Below are 20,517 nucleotides of genomic sequence, written 5' to 3' on the forward strand. Positions count from 1 at the left end.
TTTTTTTTTAAACTGATTTGAGAGAATGAGCGCACCAGCAGGGAGCAGAGGCAGAGAGACGGGGACCCCCCTCTCACTGGTGCGAGCCGGTAAACCAGCCTGGCTCAGGGGTCCGCCCACCACAAAGGCTCTTCCGCGAGCCCTCTGGCGTGCCGCACTCAGGAGAGCCACTGCAGCCTCACACCGAAGGCTACTGGGCCGAATTCTTGACCAGCCTGCGTCCAAACCCTGGAAGGGGGACTTGCCGTCCTGGGACTCTTGGAGATAAAGTGCACCTGCCCCCACTTCATGGACAGCTACTCAACTCAGGGACGCTCGACCCCCTGTCAGTGCCCACCTCTAATCGCGCTCCCTTCACAGCACGAGGGGCAGGAAGGGAAGCCAGCCCGCCACGTTCCACATCACGGAGACCGCGGTCCACTGTGCGGTCAGTGGGCGGCTCCACTCTCCCAGCAAGACCAGCCGCGCGAGTACAGGGAAACAGGCATTCCGAAGTGAGGTCCCAAAGCAGCGGATAATCCAACACCGCACTGCCGTCACGAAGTGGGGACGGGACGCCATGCCATCCCTTTACAAAGTAAGGACTCTGTGAACTCAGCAGTGAATCCAGGGCCAGGGAGTCCGCGCTGTGACACGTGTGACACGCTGTGTTGTCTCCTTCCCCACAATAACAACCTCCTGCTGGAGCTAGCAAGAGAGAGGGTCTTCTACGGCATTAAAATTTAATATTCCACATCCGTCTCCCTGGAGCGTAAAGGGGAAATGGCTGGTCTAATTACAGCCCCAAAAGCGAAAGGGAGGGTGCCCTATGCCCAGTGCGGGCAGCCCACCACCTGGCGTTTCACCACCAGAAGCCTCTCCTGCCTTCCCGGAGTGCTGTCACCGGTCCCATCCACATGGGCCATCATCAGAGTCAACGTGACCTTTAATGGGTACTTAGAGCCCCGAGTCATGATTCCATCCCCGTCCGCTATCACTTATCTTTCAAAGGTTAACTCTCCGGTGCCTCCGCGCGAACCCTGGTGAACCCCCGTAAGGACTGAGGACGAGGGTAGTGGGTTGTGCCAGGTTGATATCCTGCTTCTGAGAGTGTCCTACGGTCACAGAAGATGCCACCATTGGGGGAAGCAGGGTGATGACACACACAACGCCTCCCTGTTTTTCCAACATCTTGTGAGTCTATGATTAACCAAAATAAACCACTTATAATAAAAAAAACTGATTGTTGAAAGCCTCACATCGTCTCTGCTACTGTGGCACCCTCCTGGTGCTCCGAAGAAAAAATAACCACCCAGAGGACATAAATGAGCCCTGTAAAGGTCCTCCTAGTCGATAAAAACTAATTGCAACGAACAAAGGCAGTGAACCAGAAAAACCTCTTCCTGTAACTCTGAAGAAAAAGGGTCTTGTACTGCATTAAAATGTAATATTCTGCAAATACGAGAAACGAACAATGTGGGAATGAAATTAGGAAAACAGCACTCACGAGACCACCCAAAAAGAATACATCTCACGCTCTGAAACCTGGACCGCAGAGCAGGGCCATCATGCCCCACCGCCATCCATGAGGTTCCGATAATCCTGAATCCCACTCCAGCTCGCTGGCCAACAGGGTCCTGTAGGAAGTAACGCGGTCGTCCTGCAGCACTGGGACGTACAGAAGAAGGCGGGACCACACCCAGCGGCTACCAAGCACGGTTTTAGAAATGAGTGATCATTAAGAAGTCCTTTCGGGATAGTTCTTTGTGCGTGTCTCATGGTTAAGCACACCTCCATTCCATCCCCCACCCATGCTATCAAATCCCATATGTATGAACTCAACGAGAAGAGCGGCTAGGTTGTGGCATCCTCCCGCGGGAACATTAACCATTTCAGAGACGACCAACATTAGACAAGGGTCTGACTCCGTAAACCCCACCCAGAATCACTGCACACAAGACCAGATCTTTTAAGTTCTTTCTAACACGCTCTCACCAAGATGCCCCACGGCCCCCTCGCTGCGGGAGGTCAGCAACCCACACCTTGTCCAACCACAGGCGTGTGCGCTCCTGCTGGTCACTGCCAGAAGGCCTGGACCTAATGCCTTTCCAGGAATGGGCCTTGCAATGTGTGTCCCCTGAAACAGAAAACGATCCCCGTGCTTCCAGAACTTCTCTCTACCAACAGCAGATAACAAAGCCCTTCCCTTCCAATTTTTTAAAATAGACTTCATCACCATTGGAAACCACTCATCCTTGATCAGTTGGGTATTTCTGATGAGATGAACCGTATCTACTTGGTTTTAAGACCAACTCGAGAAGCTTTTTACTTCATACCCTGCTAAGTGACATGTTCGACCACACGGTATCTAATATTCCCATCAATTCCAAAGGGGCTGTTGTAAGCACTCGTTGTCCGTCCTTAGAACATCTGTTCAGTAACGACATTTTAATATGGGACGTCACAGTTCAACACCCACAAAACCTGAAGGAAAAGGAGGGGGCTGTCCAGAAAGGACCTCATGGTCCCACACTACGACCACCTTAAATACACACGAATAGCACTTCTCACGGACCCCATGGGTTTTGTAATGCCTCACTTCCCTCGTGAGGTGGAGGAAGGGGTCGTTCTGATGAAACCCACCAAGAGTCATCAGGAAGCCCAGAAGCCAGTGACTGGGGTTCCCTGGGGATGGAATCATGGTTCAGACGAGGCACGCGGGCGTCTCCCACTCCTGTACGACATCCGTGTCCCATTCTTTTGAACAGCGTCGTCACACCTTACAAAGACTCTACTGAGCTATCCCAATAGGCATGCCAATCCTGGACAACTTTTGCTCAAAAACAGCAATATTGTTCGGCTCCACCTCACATGGGCGCAAAATAATTGCTTACACACAAAACTGACAACAAAAGTTTGGTTTCAGAGTAACTGTGGGAATAATCGTGGAAATGGGATTGTTGAAACTACAGAGACGCAAACCTCGTATCTCCTTTCACGAAAGACTCCGCCAGTCCACCGGGGCTTTGCTCTTCTCGGGCGCTGCCCCCCTCTCCACCCCACCCCCGACTGAGCGAGGCTGTTTCTCTCCAACTAAGGGGCGTCTGTGTTCTGGAGCCGCGGGGCTGGTCCAAACTGCATCACACAGGCTTTGCGCTCCGGACCCTTTCTACTCCATCCTTCCGCCTGCCCCCTCCCCGCCATAGGCCTTTCCCGTGCCTTCTGGAACGTCTGTTACAACACCGGCAGCTCCAAGTCCATCTCCAGAGGACAGAAGAGACACGGTGTGACATGCTGATGGCTTTCGGGCTGTGAAAATCTCACTCCGAGTATGAATACGTTTCTGTGTGCCTGAAAGGCACAAGGATATATACGATGTGTATCTTCACACGACTTATCTGTACGATTTATCTGTAGCCCCGAAATCAATACCCACGGTACTTCACGGTCGCGCGAGGACACTCACGAGCTGGGGAGAAGGTCCCCCCAGGGACACGTGTGTCCATCTGAGGGCAAACAAGGCAAAGTTCGACCTCCTTTCAACCCCAACGGTCAACAAGGGCGTAGTTAGTGCCCAAGTTTTTTACCTTTCTGTGCATAGTTCCCCCACTCCCTCTGCCTGTGTTCCGTCTCTCACTGTATCTCTGTCAAACAAAGAAAATGTTTAAGGCGAAGAAAAAGCTTCTAGAGAGTTCCAGTAGCTTCGGAGAACTACTGTGACTAAGGAGCATCTCCCAGATCCACACGTGGCATCAAGATACAGCTGCCGGCGTCCTCTCCGTTCCACCTAAAAGCAACCTCACACTATCTGACCGTATTTTCCCACTGCACAGACCTCACTCTGTGACACATGGGATGTCCCCTGCTCACCTTTTCCCCTGGTCCCCACTCCTCCCTCCTCTGGCCTCTCCACACACAAGAGCTGGCGAAGCGAACCCGGCCGTAGCCCCCCGCGGAGGTGAGACACGGTTCACGGGAACACCAAAGGCAGCTATGGAAGGAAAAAGCCAGAGCCAAAGAGAATGAGACGACAGAGCTCGAGCACAGTGATGTCCCTCAGCTGGCTGATGTCTCTGGAGCCCATCTGTCACAGCAGGTGCCCAGCCCTGAACACCCGCCCTTGCCCGGAGAACCATCGTGACCTCAATTCTGAAAGAACGAAGCACATCAAGCAGGAAAGGATCCTCCTAAAACGTACCAAAGCCCACGTACGTTGGCCAAAGATTACCAACATTCAATAAAGACTCTCGAGCTAAACGTTTAAATACAAAAAAATTCACTATTTTTTGTTTGTTTGTTTCGCACTTCTTCCTCCTCTTAAAGTTGAAGGGTCCCTGAGCGGACTCTCCAAGGACTTTTTGGGAGCCGGCATCCGTCAGCTGCTGATGTCGCCCGTGATCTACGGCACTCGCACCCAGAAAAACCATGTCGTTGACAAAAGGAAGAAAGTCCCTCCTGTGTCATGTCTGCCACCACGGGACAAGCTTCTGTGTGTTCCAAACAGCAGATGATGGGAAAAGGTAACCGTCTCTTCCTTACTTCTACAACGTGCCTGATTTTTTATTTCCTCGGACAGTCCAAAGCAGTGTTTAATTCTGTCACCTCTGCTGAGCCAGATCATCAAGAAGTACTGTCAGACCCCAGTGTTAGCCCGACCAAGACGCAACTTGCTGGAAGGCAAGCCTGTCCCGGCTCCTGCTCAAGGCAGTCCTGCCTGCACAAGTTCCAGAAAGGGTCATTACTACGGAGCACTCCTGATCAGGGGACCAGAAGATCCTGAAGATGGCTTTCCAACCACTGGGTTCCTCCATATGCAATTTTGACCATGAGCGGCAGAGCAATGACCTACAATTTCACTAATCCCAGCGACGACCCGTGAACACTCGGGCACGTGGCCCGAGCCCTCCGCCGGCAGGGACAAAGTGACGGTTGCTTTGCCTTCTTGTGGGTAATAGCATCATGCCGGTGCTGAATGACCACAGCAGGCCTAAAATGCAGTAACTCTGTTCCCACGTGGGGGCTCTTCCCAGGGAAACATTACTCGGCATACTGCATAAGAAAACTTCTAGAATCCACAACTATGAGTTTCTTCTTGGATTCGATGCAATAAACCATGGACAAAGTCGGGGACTGACTCTCACAGCTCCCATCACCCCCGTCTCCACACAGGAGAGTTCAACCTGGCCGCAGAAGCCACTTCCCAGCGTACACACTGCGCAGGTAGGCTGCGAGGACGGGAACGTTGCGAGAACTCACAGCCGGAACCAGAACCGTGGACATCTCACCAGGGGGAAAGGACAGGGCCATCAAAGGGACCTGGAGGTAGCTTATCGGATCCTATCGGTTCCTGGTTCCTTCAAAACACAGGAAGCAAGGGGAAAATACCATCTCCACAGAGCACTGTGGAAAGAGAAACCCAGACACTGCCCTATGGCCCCGATAAGCAGCAGGAAGGGGGTCAATGACCAGGGGAACCTCCCTCGATCACACGCAGTCTGAATCGCGGGTCAGGAACCCAGACTACTGCCAGAATTTCACTGTTTATCCTCGAAAGTGTGTCTTCTAACGTATTCCCTGCACTCCCAACAGCTTTGTCACTGTGTTCCTTTCTCCCTGTCATACCCACGTGCAAGCGTGCGCACGCACACAGGTACACACACACAACCCCAGTCTCCCAACCTCAGCAACACTCCACTCTCCCTGTCCCACAGCGAGAAGCCTCTTTTGCTGGGTGCACAACAGGAATCGACACCCAAGATGTCTTGATGCGGGCACGAAGACCGGAAAGAGAAGGTCCGTTTCCCCCCAACACGCCCGCCAGCCACACTCTTTCAGCACAAGTGAGGTTCCGGTGTCTCGAAGAGGGTCGGGCCTCTCGCAGTTGGGGGGGTGCCTTTCCCCAAAACCGACACAGCTTTTCCAACGGCTAAATTTCAACTCTCAAGAGGTCGGCTCATTTTAATGGAAATTTTGTTTTGTTTTAAAGATTTTATTTATTTATTGACAGAGAGACAGGGAGACAGAGACACATGAGCAGAGGACAGAGGGAGAAGCAGACTCTCACCGAGCAAGGAGCCCAGGGCAGGACTCGATCCCAGGACCCCGGGATCATGACCCGAGCCGAAGGCAGACGCTTAACCCACTGAGCCTCCCAGGCGCCCCTGGAAATTTCAATTTAGGCAAAAGCACAGGTGGAAATGACCAAGATCAGAGGCATAACAACATGTGACTCAGAATGTGGCCGTTAAGGGTCTTTCACACTTTTTAACGAAGCCAAGCCCCCTCCCGAGGCCGTTCACGTACTTCTGCTTTCACCTCCTCTCCGACTGCCCGTGCAGGTCTAGGTCATCTGCTTGTCAGACACAGCGACCCGGTGCCCCAGCGGTCCAGGAGAGGAGAGGCAAGGCAACAAGAAGAGGTCAAACACGGAAGCATCGGACACTCACAGGATGGGGGGTGGGAGGGAGGGCAGGAAAACGGTGAAGGGCGTCGGAAGGCGCAAACTCCCAGCCGTACGACACGTAGGTCCAGGGACAGGACGCAAGCACGGCCACAACAGACAGCAGCATCGTGTGCTGTATCTGGATACAATTCATCCCAGACGCTCTCAACACCAGAAAAAAGAAACTTGTAACTGTGGGGTGATGCATGACAATCCTTTATCATGGTGAGCATTTCACAGTACAGACATAAATCATGACATCCTACGCCAGAAACACACACAACGCCGTCAATTCTATTTCAGTCTTTAAAAAGAAGGGGCGCTGGGTGGCTCAGTGGGTTGAGATTCCAACTGCTGGTTTCAGCTCAGGTCCTGATCGTGGCGGCGTGAGGTCGAGCCCCGCGTCCAGCTCTAGGCTCAGCTGGGAGTCTGCTGGATATCCGTCTCCCTCTGGCCCTCCTGCTCTCTCTCAAAGAAATCTTTAAAAAATAAATTTTAAAAATAAAAATAAAAAACATCAACTAGAGGACGGACCAGCCGTAATGGGCCCTGACCCTCTCTGTGCCCCCCCCACGAGCTAGGAAAGGCCTCTTCCCACGCAGAGAATCAGGAAGAACAAAAGACCCACCTTCCCGACCACCGCGCCGCTGATACACACCAACAGAACCACTCTGATCACGCCCGTAACTTGCTGGTACCCCAAGGGGCGATACCTAGTTGATCAGGTCATGGCAAATTCTACATGATCCCAGCACCCTGCACACCAAATCCTTTCCCAACTGGCTTTTCCAAAGAAAATATGTATTTGTGCTCGCTGTGCACAATGGAGGTGAGAAGCCGAGAAGCTTCAACTCACGGCCTTACGCTTCGGTTATCCTGCCAGCAATTCCCGATTTCTTTTCACACCTTCAACATTTCCGTCACCAAAATAAAAGCAACGTGAGTGTAGGAGAAAGAATGAGGCAGTCAGCTTCTCAATGACACGCCACCTCCTGTTAATGAGGTCCAAGTTTTCTTTCTGCCACACAGTGAGCAAAGACCCACATGCCAACGGTGGGCCCCTAGGCACTGGAGACAGGATTTATAGCAAGGTATAAAAGGCTAGTCCGTGGAAACTTGATAAATGGCCCAGAACCGCAGAGTGTAACTTGCATCGCAATGGATACCACTGGCAACTGACCAGTAATTATCATACGTCACTACTGTGCAGAACAAAAAAGACACTGAAGGCACCATCTTTGCTGTCAAGAACTTGGCAGTCTTGCTGATGAGGAAGAAGAAAATACGCAACAGAAAGAGTTGACAAAGGGCCACCAGGACAAAAAAAAACAAAAACAAACAAACAAAAAAAAAAACCACTAAGCTCACAATGGAAATCTCCTAATAAAAAACAGATTTTTCAACACCAAATAAACGGTCCGTTTTATGAGCTGCGCAACAGTAAAGAATTAATACAACCTAAAGCATTAATACGGTACGAAGCAAATGGTCCAACGTCACGGATATCACAGAGACCCAGCGGAGACCCGTGAGCCTTCATCTGCTTCTGCACAGCCATCGGTGGGACCTCAAACACGGCACTTCTGCTCCTGGGGAGGTCTTTCTAGGAGAAGGATCGCCAACTCCCCTTCCTGGTGGGGACAGTCCTGCAAGACAAGGTCCGCAACCTCCCCAGTGCAGGAGAATCACCTAGAAGGCACCCGTCTGTGCTCTGAACGTGGACCATCCGGGCCCAGGGAACACGATGCCTAGCAGGGAGCGGTCTTGTTCATTACCACGTGGTGTGGCCCCATCGCTGGCCTCCACCCACTGGGTGCCAGGAGCACCCTCTCCCCTAGTCACTCTCCATAGCCCAGCATGCCTGCAGACACTGCCAGATGTTCCCTGGGGGCCTAAGAATGCCCCCCCACCCCCGTCCAGGTAGCTCTAACACGGACCTAAAGAATCACCACGACAACATGCCCTAGGGATCCAACGGCCAACCTACGAGCTTGTCCCCAAGCTGCTCCCACAATCCGGGTTCTCTTCCAAGATGGCAAACAATCCCTCCTCGTGCTCTAAGGGAAACCAAGGCTGAGCGAGTGGGCTGCAGGCAAGCAAACAGTTTCATGCTACCCCGTTTGTCGAGAGACAAACTGCAAGTACAGAACAAGCACGTGACCCTTGTGGGCTTCAGAGGAAAAAACTGAGACAGAAACCATCGGCATCTGCGAAGCGGGGAGACGGAGGACCACACCCTACCCCGTGACGCGTCTGGCAGGGAAAAAGAGCCTTGCAGATGTGGTCAAGCGGAGGACCTTGGGACACACGGGGAGGCGAGCCTGGATGACCCAGGTGGCCCAGGGTCGCTGACATGGAGAACCTGCCCACGCCGTGGCGAGAGGGGGATGTAACTATGGAAGAACACCGAGACGCCGCTCTGCTCCGTGGCCTGGACAATGAAGACGCCACAGCCAGGGAGCACAGGTGGCCTCCAGAAGCTGGAGGGCCAAGGAAATGGACCTTCTCGAGGGCTTTTGGAAAAGCACGCGGGCCTGTCAACATCTTCATCCTCACACAGCGAGAGTCCGGTCAGGCTTCTCACACCTCTCCAACTGTTAAGATGGTACGTTTGTGTCCTTCGAGCCACCAAGCCGGTGCTTGTCTGTCGCCGCGGCAGCAAGAAACTACGACAGTCGGTTAAAAGCAGACCCACCAGAAAACACACGTGGCCTTCCCCGGAGGCTCTCTGCTGGAGGGACGTGTAACCTGGAACGCGGTGGCCCGTGGATGGTTGAGAAAAACCAGCCTCCACAGTCCCCCGCTCGACGCCAGCATGGTAATGATCGTCCTGCACAGAGAGTCTGCGAGCTCAGGAAAGCCAACAAGTCGACAATTCCATGAGGGTCTAAGTCAGGGTTGTGGCTTCGGGGAGGCTCTAGAAAGAAGCCAAAGTCCGGCTGGATGGAATCCCATGAGTTCAGAGCTGGAAGGAACCGCACACCACACCCTTGGAAAATTTAAGCTTCCTACGCTTTATCCCAAGAAAGTTCTTGCGAAAACCCCACCCAGCTAGGCAGCCCGAAGGAGAGGTCAGCGGGAGCCAGGTTCGTCAACCACAACTGTCTGCTACGCTCGTCTTTACGTCTTTACGGGGCAAGAGGGAAGAACGCAAGACAAAGAGAAGGAAGACGATTACGGTTTATGCCAGGCTGGAAGCTGGAGTGGAAAGAGACGGTGAACCGTTCTCCACTTCGCGCGCAGTCAGAGATGGGGGCTGGTTCACTCAGCTCTCACGTTCTTCCAGCTCAGGCCCACACCCCCATCCCGGGCTACCCAGAGTGTCCACAAAACGTGTACTGAGAGAGTGCACGGGAGGTGCCACAGCCTAGAGGGACCTCAAAATCCCGAAGGGAAAGGTGCTGGACATCAAAGACCGCGGATCGCAGGATTCCACTTAAAGGAAGTGTCCGGAACACGTAAGCCCAGAGACAGAGATGAGAGGCAGCCAGAGGCTGGGGCTGAGAGTGTGCGGATACAGGGAGTGACGGCGGAGCGGGCAGGTGGTTTCTTTTGAGGAGATGAAGATGTTGTGGAATCAGGCAGCGGCGCTGGGTGCCCAACCTTGTCTATGCCAGGAAAGCCCTGACATACACCCCCGAAGGGAGTCAGCGCCACAGGATGTGAATTACAGCTCCGTAAAGCTAGCATGTGAAGTGGAAGAAGAAAAAGCGGAGGAGGAAGGGAAAGAAGAAGAAGAAGAAAAAAAAAAGAAAAAGAAGAAACTAAGACATGAGCTCATGATGCCGAGTCACAGAAAACTGCTTAAAAGCTGTGAGCATCCCAGTGAGATGAGCCTACTTAAGCAGTCTGGAATCCAGTCCACGACAGGTCCTGGGTCAAGATTCTCAGACGGTGGGCTAAGGTCAGCCGCCAAAGGCGTGAAGCCAGGGACCCGAGACGACACGGGATGGACGGATTCAGGAGCAGAGAAAGACCCGGGCTCCGGCAGCAAGGACAGAAAGATGCCTCCACAGAAAGACTCTGCAGTCATCTGAAGCTGCTTTCCAAAACAAAGCAAAAATCTCCCCCCCGCCACCACCACAAAAATTGTTTTACTATAACACGAGCACCGGCTGTGGTAGTGAACACCTACTGATAACATCTAGCTACTCCGAACTAGTGACTTCAGATCAGACTCCGGAATGGGAAATTAAAAATACAATACACACCGAAAATAAAACAGGGTTACTGGTGTGGGGCTGGTGGCTTTCAGTGAGAAGGGGTGGGATGCAGAAGGGCCAGATCTGGTTGCCCTGGGAGAGGAAAGGCAGGTGAGGCTTGCTTCGCCCCAAGGTCCCAGGGGACAGCAGTACCAGGGGGGCCCGGGCACAGTGCCTGGGTCCACGCCAGCCTCACGTGGCTGGGTGCTGACCACAACACCGCGCCGTGTCCTCAGGAGATAAGAAGGCATCAGTCACGTCCCCAAGTAGTGCAGTAAGGGCAGACCCTGCAGACAGACAAGGCTCTCATGGCTGTCATTGAGGAGACATGAGCACCCCAGCCCAGCAACCCTGAGTTTTTCTTCGTATTAGTTACCTTGGACAGAAGGAGGTAAAAGCCAGGAGCCAAGAGGGAAACACGGATACCAACAACCACACAGAAACGGAAAGCCTGGTGATTAAAACCACAAGCGCCATTACAGGACAGGAACAGTCCGATATCTGGAACAAAGAACAATCCAGGAAGAACCAAAGTTTCTGAAGACGACCCCTGAGGCAGCGGCTGGTAGCACGTGCGTGGTCGAACTCCGGCGGCTGGGAACTTGCTAGAAAGGCAGTGGTCTCGGGCTCCATCCCCACCGACCCCGTCACAAGGTGTGCAGATGGGGCCCGGCAACCCGTGTTTTCACAAGCTCTCCATGGGGTTCCACCACCCAGCGAAGTCTGAGAACCCCTCGTAGGGCGACAAAAACATTTACGGCGGCTTCATTCTCACGGGCCAAAGAAACATCAGCCCCCCACATGCCCAGCAGCTGGCGAATGGATAAGCAGAACCGTGGTGCGTCCACACCCCCCAAAGATTCCCACCCGAGTACCCGAAGGCATGAATTCGTGATACGGGCCACAACACTGGGGAACCCCCAAGTCATTAGGCCGAGTGGAACACGTCAGGCAAAGTCACGGGCTCATATCGTGTGGTTTCACGGACATGAAATTCTAGAAAACGCAAACCACCAGATGTAGTCATAGAAAGCCAACCCACGCACGACCTGGGAGGCAGAGATCCCAGCAAGACACTAAGAAATGGGGAAAGCCACAGAAATATTTGTTCCGACACCTGTAAGGAGACAGACAGGGTAGATGACCCAGCAGTGGGTCCGTGAAACCAGCACCTCGAGCGAGATAACGAAAAACCGGATTAAAGGCGCCGTGTAGGTAGACCTCATTTACTGCACTGCGGCTGCCGTGAATCCATCCGTAAGAAGAAAGGGGGCAGACGCGGCGAAGGACAACAGGTCACCACCTGCATGGAAACGCAAGACTACACGTTCGCGACTGGACGGCCACACATGCTCGGGGGCAGCTCTACCCTGCTCCAGGCGGGTCTACCCTGCCACGCTCACCAGTGCCTCCTGATCATTCTGGGAGAAGAGGAGGAAGAAGCTGGAGTCTGCGGTGCCGGAATTCCTGGAAATCAGCATAGCACCATGTTTGGGGCGGGGGGGGGGGGGGGGGGGGGGGGGGCGGGACCCTGAGCTCAGAACAGGCAAAACAACAAAACACCCAGAAAGGGGATGTCAGGAGGAGATCCTGCACCCTGGAAGGCGCCAAGGACTGCGGGCTGCGGGCAGTGGGGAGGAAGAGGCCCCACCGGGCACAGACCAGAGGGAAAGGGAAGCTGTGGCAGCCAGGTGCGAGACAGAGGACACAGGTGAACAGGATAGACGCCCAGGCAAGGGACTCCGGGGCACGTGGGCCCAAGTAAACGAGAAGGGGAGGGCGCTGGCGCAGGGCGAGGGACGAGAGCCGTGTCCGTGTCAGGGGAGCGACGGAAAATCCTCGAGAAACCAACAGGAACCAGGAGGCCCACAGGCAAGGGCCCACAGCCAGTCCAGAAATGCTTTCCACGACAGGGTGACTGCCGGAAGCAGCCCCTCCCCTTTGCGCAGGGAGAATTTTCAGAGCCCTTGGGCAGGGTCTCGATCTTGTCTCGGTTCTTAGGGAAACACAAAGGTGGAGTGTGAGTCCCAGATCCAAGCCAGAGGGTGGCTCCAGATTCCTCAGTCCACACTGCGATGTCCATCTTTGTGAACCCTTCTGAAGGGACTGAACGTCATTTCCCTCGAAACTTAACTCCAAGACTCTCATTTACCCTTTCCCTCAAAAAAATCCCCATTTCGGGGCACCTGGGTGGCTCAGAGGGTTAAAGCCTCTGCCTTCAGCTCAGGTCATGATCCCAGAGTCCTGGGATCAAGCCCCACATTGGGCTCTCTGCTCCGCGGAAAGCCTGCTTCCCCCCCTCTCTACCTCTGTCTGCCTCTGCCTACTTGTGATCTCTGTCAAATAAATAAATAAAATCTTAAAAAAAAAAAAAAAAATCCCCATTTCCCTGGAGCGCACGGAGACTGAAAGACACCTCTGCCCCTTCCATAAGCCTCGGGTACCTTTACTCCTTCAACGTCCCCAAGACTTTAGTGAGGACCACGTGTGAAACCCCCCCAGAGTTAAAGCCACAGAGGCTTTCTTGGCCTCCACACTCTCAGCTCTTGGGCTGGGGAACTCTTACCGGTTCAGGGGGACAACCTCTGGCTCGTAGGACGTATGAGAGCACGTCCGGCCTCTCCCCACCGGGGCACCTCGTCCCCACCTGTAACCAGCAGAAGGGTCTCCAGACACCGCCCAGCGTCCCCGAGAAGCTAAACTGTCCCTGGTAGAGGAAGACGGAGCTAAGGGACGTCCGGGGCCAAGCTCGCACTTCCCTCAGAGCCTCACAGTCAAGGCCATGAAAGCAACAGGAGGGTCATGCGGGAAGGAAGATGAGGTTCTGCCCCGTGGTCGTGGGCTGGGTTCTCCGGGGACCGAGCCCATCACCAGAGAGGTCCCCCGTCCCATGGGCCCTTTCTGAACCAACTACGTCCCAAACGGCAGTACCTGAGAAGCTGCAAAAATTCCATCAGCACCCTGACCATGCGGAGGGGGGAACGGAGGCAGGACGCCTATGATCTCGCTTCCTTCCGCTTCTCCCTCCTCCGGGGAAGGGCAGGGAAGCCCACTAAATCCGGCCTCAGCACCCACCACCCGGTGAGCTCAACCTCGCACAGAAGTACTTGTTCTGAGAAAAGGGAAATCTGCAGAGACAGAAAGGAGATTCAAAGGCTGCGGGGGGCTGGGAGGCAGGAGCCAGGATTGATGGCAAATGGACACGAATGACCGTATTGAGGAATGAAAATCGATTATGACGATAGCTGCACGACTCCGTAAATTTACTAAAAATCATTGAGTCGTACGCTTAAAATGGGTGCTTTTTATGGTATGTAATTTATACCGCAATAAAGTGGTTTCAGAAAATCAACTTGAAAAGCCAGATTTAGAGTTCCGTATTAAATTAAACACCACCGCAAGCGGGATCTGCAGCAAATTCAAAGGCAAAGCAAACAGCTAAGGCAAACCCAAGCGAAACAGAGTAACATAGCTGGCGGCAACCCACCTGGGTCTACAATGTGTCCAACTCAACCCCGTGAGCTAAGTACGGGGGAACCCCGCCCACTGCCCAAGCCAGTGGTGTGAACGGAGAAATTCCACGCCACCAGACGTCAGGGCCGTCAGAAACCCACACCGAAAAACACACTTGTTGTCCGAAGACACAACGTTCGCTGGAAAAGCTAGCAAGACAGCAAACAGACGAGGCTGAACATGGGCTCTGTGACAGCCAGTCTCCCCTAGACGTCCCCGAAGGCAAACGTCAGGCCAAAAAAATGGGACCCCTGGCTTGTCCCTGCCTTGTGCCAGGCACGGAACACAGAGGCCACGAAGAAAATCAAAATTCACAAAGGACAGCTTATTCTGTGTGCCATGTTATAGTCAAACAAGAGCCGGGAAATAAAAACACACAGCCTCATTTCAAGTAACTTTACGGAAAACATGTCCAGGATAATTAAAAATAAATAAATAAAAATCACAAAACGAAACTAGGAACTATTACATGAATGCTCACTGTACTGCCAGAGATAAAAATGAAATATTTCCATGAGCTAATCTTATTCTATATTTAGTTTGAGTATACGAATGTAATTAACCAAGGTTATAGAATTTGGCTAACATCAAATTTCCAATTACAAAGCTTCACATACAATTATTTGAACCACAATTGATTTTTTTTATTTCTGTGGAAAAATGAAGATAGTTAATTTTAATAGCCCAATCTTCCTAAGGAAAAGGAACTGGCTTCTCTGATACAAATTATGTAGACGGTACTTCAACAAAGCTATAAGCTAATTTGTTTCTAGATTCTCTCTCAAAGATTAGCATACTCAAAAATTTCACGTTCCGATAGCTTCCAGCACTGGCCTTGTTTCGCGGCACTCCTGCTTTAAACACCTGCGTACGCCTCACATTCTCAGAAATTATACACAGACATCTGCACGTTGACTACTCCCTAAGGGACGCATTTAGGAAATGGAATCGACTTTTGTGCGGGCTTCTAAGAAGTGTCTCCTTTTAGGGCTATTCCCCGAGACACATCGCTGGGTAATTTTGGCAGGCAAATAATCAAATGAAAAATTATTCATGTTTCACCCAAAAGCAAAAATAGAAGAGGATCCCGGTTCAGGACTGAAGTGATTCACAGGTGTGTCTGCCCGGCCTAGTTGCAATATGAGGTCATGATCCGGACCCAGCCAGAGGCATTTGGCTAAAAGGACATGACCTGCTGTAACTTTTTCTTCTTCAAGGGGCAGGGGAGGGGCAGATCAAGTGCATTCCCAGAGATGCAAATTCTAACTCATCCACTACTGAAACCCACACGTATTGATCTCTGGAAAGGAGAGACGAAGGTTCATGACACGACAGTAAAAAAAAAAAAAAAAAAATTCTTCCTGTTTCTCCTCTTTACAGTAGCTGTCTTGTATTGCCATAAAGGAAACCAATTTTTCTTTTCAAGTAGGAGATAAACATTTCCATTCACCAAGAGACAAATGAATGTCTGTTTACATCCTGACAAGTTAATGACGTTTGGCACTAGGTGTCCTGTGGGCACGCGGAAGGGGACGAGAATTGTTCACCAGCGGGCCTCTGAATTCACTTGCAAATCTCTGGGCTTTGTTTTACGTACAAAGTTCCACTGCAAATTCAACACTCACAAGGGGGAAATTTGATGTCTACACCGAAAAAATGACAGAAAAACCGAAGCTAACGGATCAATCATTTCAAGTTAAACAAACAAACAGACTGCCGTGGAAATCCTGGAAAGACTCCGAGTCTCACGAAAACCAAACCCTGAGCCACTCTCAGCAGATGAGCTCAGACAAAAGACCTCACATTTATGGAGGTCAGTTCCCATCCTCACCTCCGCAGACCACAATGTGGTCTGAATCATGGATTTCATTTTTCTATTTATTTGCTCTCTGGAATACCAATAACAAATAGAGCATTGACTGAGTTTTCTCTTTATTCTATTTATTTAGCTCTAAGTGGGTTCCCTGTCCAGGTGGAACCCAGTGAGGGGCTTTAAGCCCACCACCCGGAGACTGAGACCAACAGTGGGACACTTAACTGACCGAGCCCCCTAGCCGTCCCCTGAGTAGTCCTCTCTTAAAACAAAACACAAAAACTCTACTGTGAAATCGTTTTGTGTATTTTTTTAATGTATTTAAAAACATCCATGACCACTGAAATAGGTCTACAGAAAAAGACCCAACAAATAAACAGCCAGACTGAAGTAAGGCAAAGACTCCCACGACCGTCCCATTGGCGCACCCTCTCCCGCTGCTTGTCTTCTGAACTCTGAATCGCTTCCATCAGTCTGTTTCTCAGGAGCCCTGAGGGCAACCATCAATGAAAGCGGCTGATTTAGAAACAGAATTAAGTGATTATGAAAACACTGCCATGTCACGAAAGGCGTGACAAGCACAGCACCATTCCAAAACCTCATCACGCACCTGCAACACAGCTACTGGCCTCTGCTTCTGCACCGCCAGTACTTTTTCCGCTTTTCAAACTCACAAAACCCAGTAGATCAGCATGCACAGACACACACAGGCATTGGCAACTGAAGCCAGGGGAAAGGGGAGCACATCCCTGTCCCACTTGCATTCACGTACTTCAAAACTGCCCCCTCCACCTGCTACCTCTGGGGACCCATTAGGTGATGTCTGAACGTCTTTTCGTTGCATATTCTCATCAGTGAAGAAGTTTCCAGCCCGTGCCCCCAACCCAGGTAATTTATTTACTAACTAAACACAACCCTCCACGAACATTACAGGCATTTTTCACAAACCACAAAAATAGACCTAAGAATGAGACACAGAGTAAGCGGACAGTTTACCTTTCTTCCCTCGCTGTAACAAATCTCGCTGTGCTCCTGCAAGAGAACACAGTATGGCCCTGGTAGACCAGTGTGGGAATTAAAACCTGACACCGGGCACTTTGGTTCCCCCTGCCCCACCGCCCAAAATGCGGAGTCTATCGGTTTAAAGGAAATGTACTGAGAAGCCCATGAAATTTATCCGAGAGTCCCATGAAATTTATAAGGCAACTCTAATTTCCAAGGGCCTCTTGCCTTGTTCTCATCTGGTCTACAATAATTTCTGCCATGCCCTGGACACACTGAGACCACTAATTCTTATTTTCACCCACTTCTGAGCTGGGTACACCTAGAACGTTGGCTTCTTCTGGTGAAGCTTTTTAAAGCATTTCAGCATCCCTGGAAACGGTTGAAACTGGCAAAGGGTCACCCGTGCATCTTAGAAGTACAAATCTAATGAGATATCTTTTTCATAACCGAGTTAAAAGTTAAACCAAACCGTGTCTCCCAGACTGATCTGCCAGTGCCAGGAAGTGGCAATCACTGCTCGCAAGTCGGTAATTGTGAATACTCGAGTCTTTACCAACCCCGAGCTGGGACTGCAGCGGTGTGGGACGCTACGTGCCTGAGGAGGACTGTGCTGGAAAGAGAACCTCCGACAGGGACCTAAGTTTAATCCGTTCCCCAAATGAACCAAATGGTAGAGACCTCAAATTTCAGCTCAGCTGTTTTTATCAAACACAACCTACAACTCCACAACCACCTGGAACTTTTATTATTATTATCATCATTATTTTGCAGCCACACAGAACTTTATAGATGGTAGGCATTAGGTGTGTCTGCTGGTGCAACCGACTTCTACAGGACACGCCGTTGGTGACAAGACTGCTGCTCCGTTCTCCCATTTCTCATCTTCAAACAGATGTCAGAACCACAAGGATAACTAGAAGACAGAAGCTGACCTTGTCATAACTAAGCAGCCCCTGCCCTCGGAACAGAAATCGCCGCTCCGGTATGCTGAATCGTTCTCCCACTTAGGATGACTTAAACAGTCTCACTGTATTAAAGCATTTGTTATTTCTAACCTAAGAACGAAAACGGCACCTCGAACAGAAGCTTCCTTGGGTCGTCCTCTCCACCTGTTGGGATCTCCGAACAAGCAGAGACGTGTGCAGAGCTCAACAACGGCTCACATGCCAGGGCCCTGAGGCCCGATGACGGCGGGCTAGCAGGCTGATCCCAGGAACGAATCAGGCTCTGAGAAGGGAACAGTGCTCTCCCAAGCTCACTCCAACATGGGTGACGGACCTCGTTCTCAGTGGACTTCAGCAAAGTTTTCGGTCTCTAGAAAGTGGGAAGGTCTGCACTCTCCCTGGGGGCTGGTGCCAAGCGGTCCAGAAAGTGCACGGGCTCTGTGCTGGCTAGTTAGGGTCACAGGTTCTAGGTTCTGGGGAAGCAAGTGAAGAAAACTCTCCTTTTCTTTTAAGCCTCCAGGCAACATCTACCCAGGTAGGGGAAGGAAAAAAACAAAAACCAGAATGTCAGAGGAATTCAGAAGACGCTGTCCCAAGAGTAAACACTGGGACGCGTTAGCCTCCCTCTCAGGCTCTCATGAGACCCGGAAACTCCGGTACTCACAGAAATGGTCATGAGGCCCCGAACACCCCAAAACATCTTTGGAATTGCTCGACTGTGTGTGTTTTGTGTTGGCGTTTAAGCACAACATGCAACGAATCAACGTATCAAGTCACATACCGCGTATCGCCCTATTCTAACGGTGGGTAAAGTGGTGGTCCGCGCATGTGGTAAAAATAATCACCAGTTTCCCTAAATTTTTCACTAGTAAAAAAAGCTGAGGGGCGCCTGGGTGGCTCAGTGGGTTAAGCCGCTGCCTTCGGCTCAGGTCATGATCCCAGGTCCTGGGTTCGAGCCCCACGTCGGGCTTTCTGCTCAGCAGGGAGCCTGCTTCCTCCTCTCTCTCTGCCTGCCTCTCTGCCTACTTGTGATTTCTGTCAAATAAATAAATAAAATCTTTAAAAAAAAAAAAAAGCTGAACCAACAATTCAGCAGCATCGCCTCTGGAAATGAAAATCCTCACGCAAGACAGAGGAAAAGCCTCAAGATGAGCTCACCTACCCTCTGACTCGGGCAGATGCACCCAGATTTTCGACGACCATCACACAAGCTGGGGGCCACCCAGGGCGGCACCACGGTAGCAAAAAGCCAAGACACCAAGTCGATTCTTGTAGAAAAGATGCCATTTCCTAGGACATCACAAAAAGTCAAATGATGGTGCAAAGTAAAACGCAGCCCAACAAGGAGATGGAAACAGACCCAGGAATTCACTTTTCCCTCCAACACAGTAACGCAAACACAAGTTCATACCTTGCGCTGGTGGTTTCGCCCTACTGGCAAGACTGCGACACCTGCACGTGTGGGTCCTGTTTTTGAAACCAAAGACAGGACTTCCTAACCTGGTACATATCACATGGTAAATGTCTCTCAGGGAGTACGGCGGAAAGATTCGGGAAACGTTTCTCTGAAAGTGCATCAGAAAACATCCCATTTCGACTCACTGGGTCGCGAGAACTACCTGGCATCAAAAACACATCTCTGGCAGCCCCAACAAGACACCTGACCTCCTTTCTCCACGGCTCCTTACAAAGTCTATTAAGAAGAGTAAGGTTTTCTCCTCCTTCCTTTTTGACAACACCCACACTGCAAAGCAAACCCTGCTGTTCGGAGGCAAACCCACAAGCTCAAGTGTGCAAGTGTAAAGTTCACGTGTCATCAGAGAGAAACACAGAGGAGGGTCCCGGGAGGGTGGAGGGGTTCCCGTAAAGGCATCCGAGGCTGAGCTGACATGCAATTATGAGAACCTGGAAAGCAGAGCTGATGGGGGAGAGGGAGGGGGTCCAATGGAGGATGCCTTTGGGGTGATGGACTCGCTCTATATCCCCATTTTGGTGCTGGTTACACAAACCTATGCGTGCGCACACTCACAAAACTGTACACTGAGAGAGAGGATAGTCCACCTTCTCATACACTAATTTGGGAAATGATACACACGCATGCATGTATACGGCCCAGCCCTGAAACTGAACTTAAGGGCGGTGGGGAGTGGGGAGATAAGGAAGGGAAGGCGGCAAGTTCCAGAGACCGCCACAACCATCGCAACCGCACTTGCACACCCAATTCCCAACCTCAGCGTGGAAGAAGGCACCAGCATACAGGGCTCTGAGCATAACAGCCCTACCTCCTTTCAAGGCTGAGAAAGAAATTCTAGTTTCTCTCTCTTTCAATACGAAAAGGAATGACAGAGAAAGACACTGATCTGCCCAAAGATGCATCAGGGCAGGGCGAGCTGCCCACAAAACAAATTTTCCCCACAGCCGCGTCATCTGCCCCGGGGCCACCAGGAGCCCAAGAAGGACCCCCTCACATGACCGAAAGTAAGACCGAGCAAGCGTGTGACACGTGAATACAACGAAGAGGGGAAAGTCGAGAAACGCGCTTTCCAGGTGCACTGGCATCTGGGGACTCTGAACTACTTGGGTTGAGGGGGAGGTTAGGCAACTAACAGCCGTCCCCCC

The 20,517-nt window shown here is 51.6% G+C and overlaps 1 protein-coding gene across 2 annotated transcripts in view; it reads right to left on the reverse strand.

The window, feature by feature from the left end:
• The window catches only part of TBL1X (transducin beta like 1 X-linked), a 211,719-nt gene that overhangs the window by 184,148 nt on the left and 7,054 nt on the right, over window positions 1-20,517 (reverse strand). The window lies entirely within an intron of this gene.

Source organism: Lutra lutra, chromosome X, assembly GCF_902655055.1.
Source record: "Lutra lutra chromosome X, mLutLut1.2, whole genome shotgun sequence".
NCBI classification, from domain to species: Eukaryota; Metazoa; Chordata; class Mammalia; order Carnivora; family Mustelidae; genus Lutra; species Lutra lutra.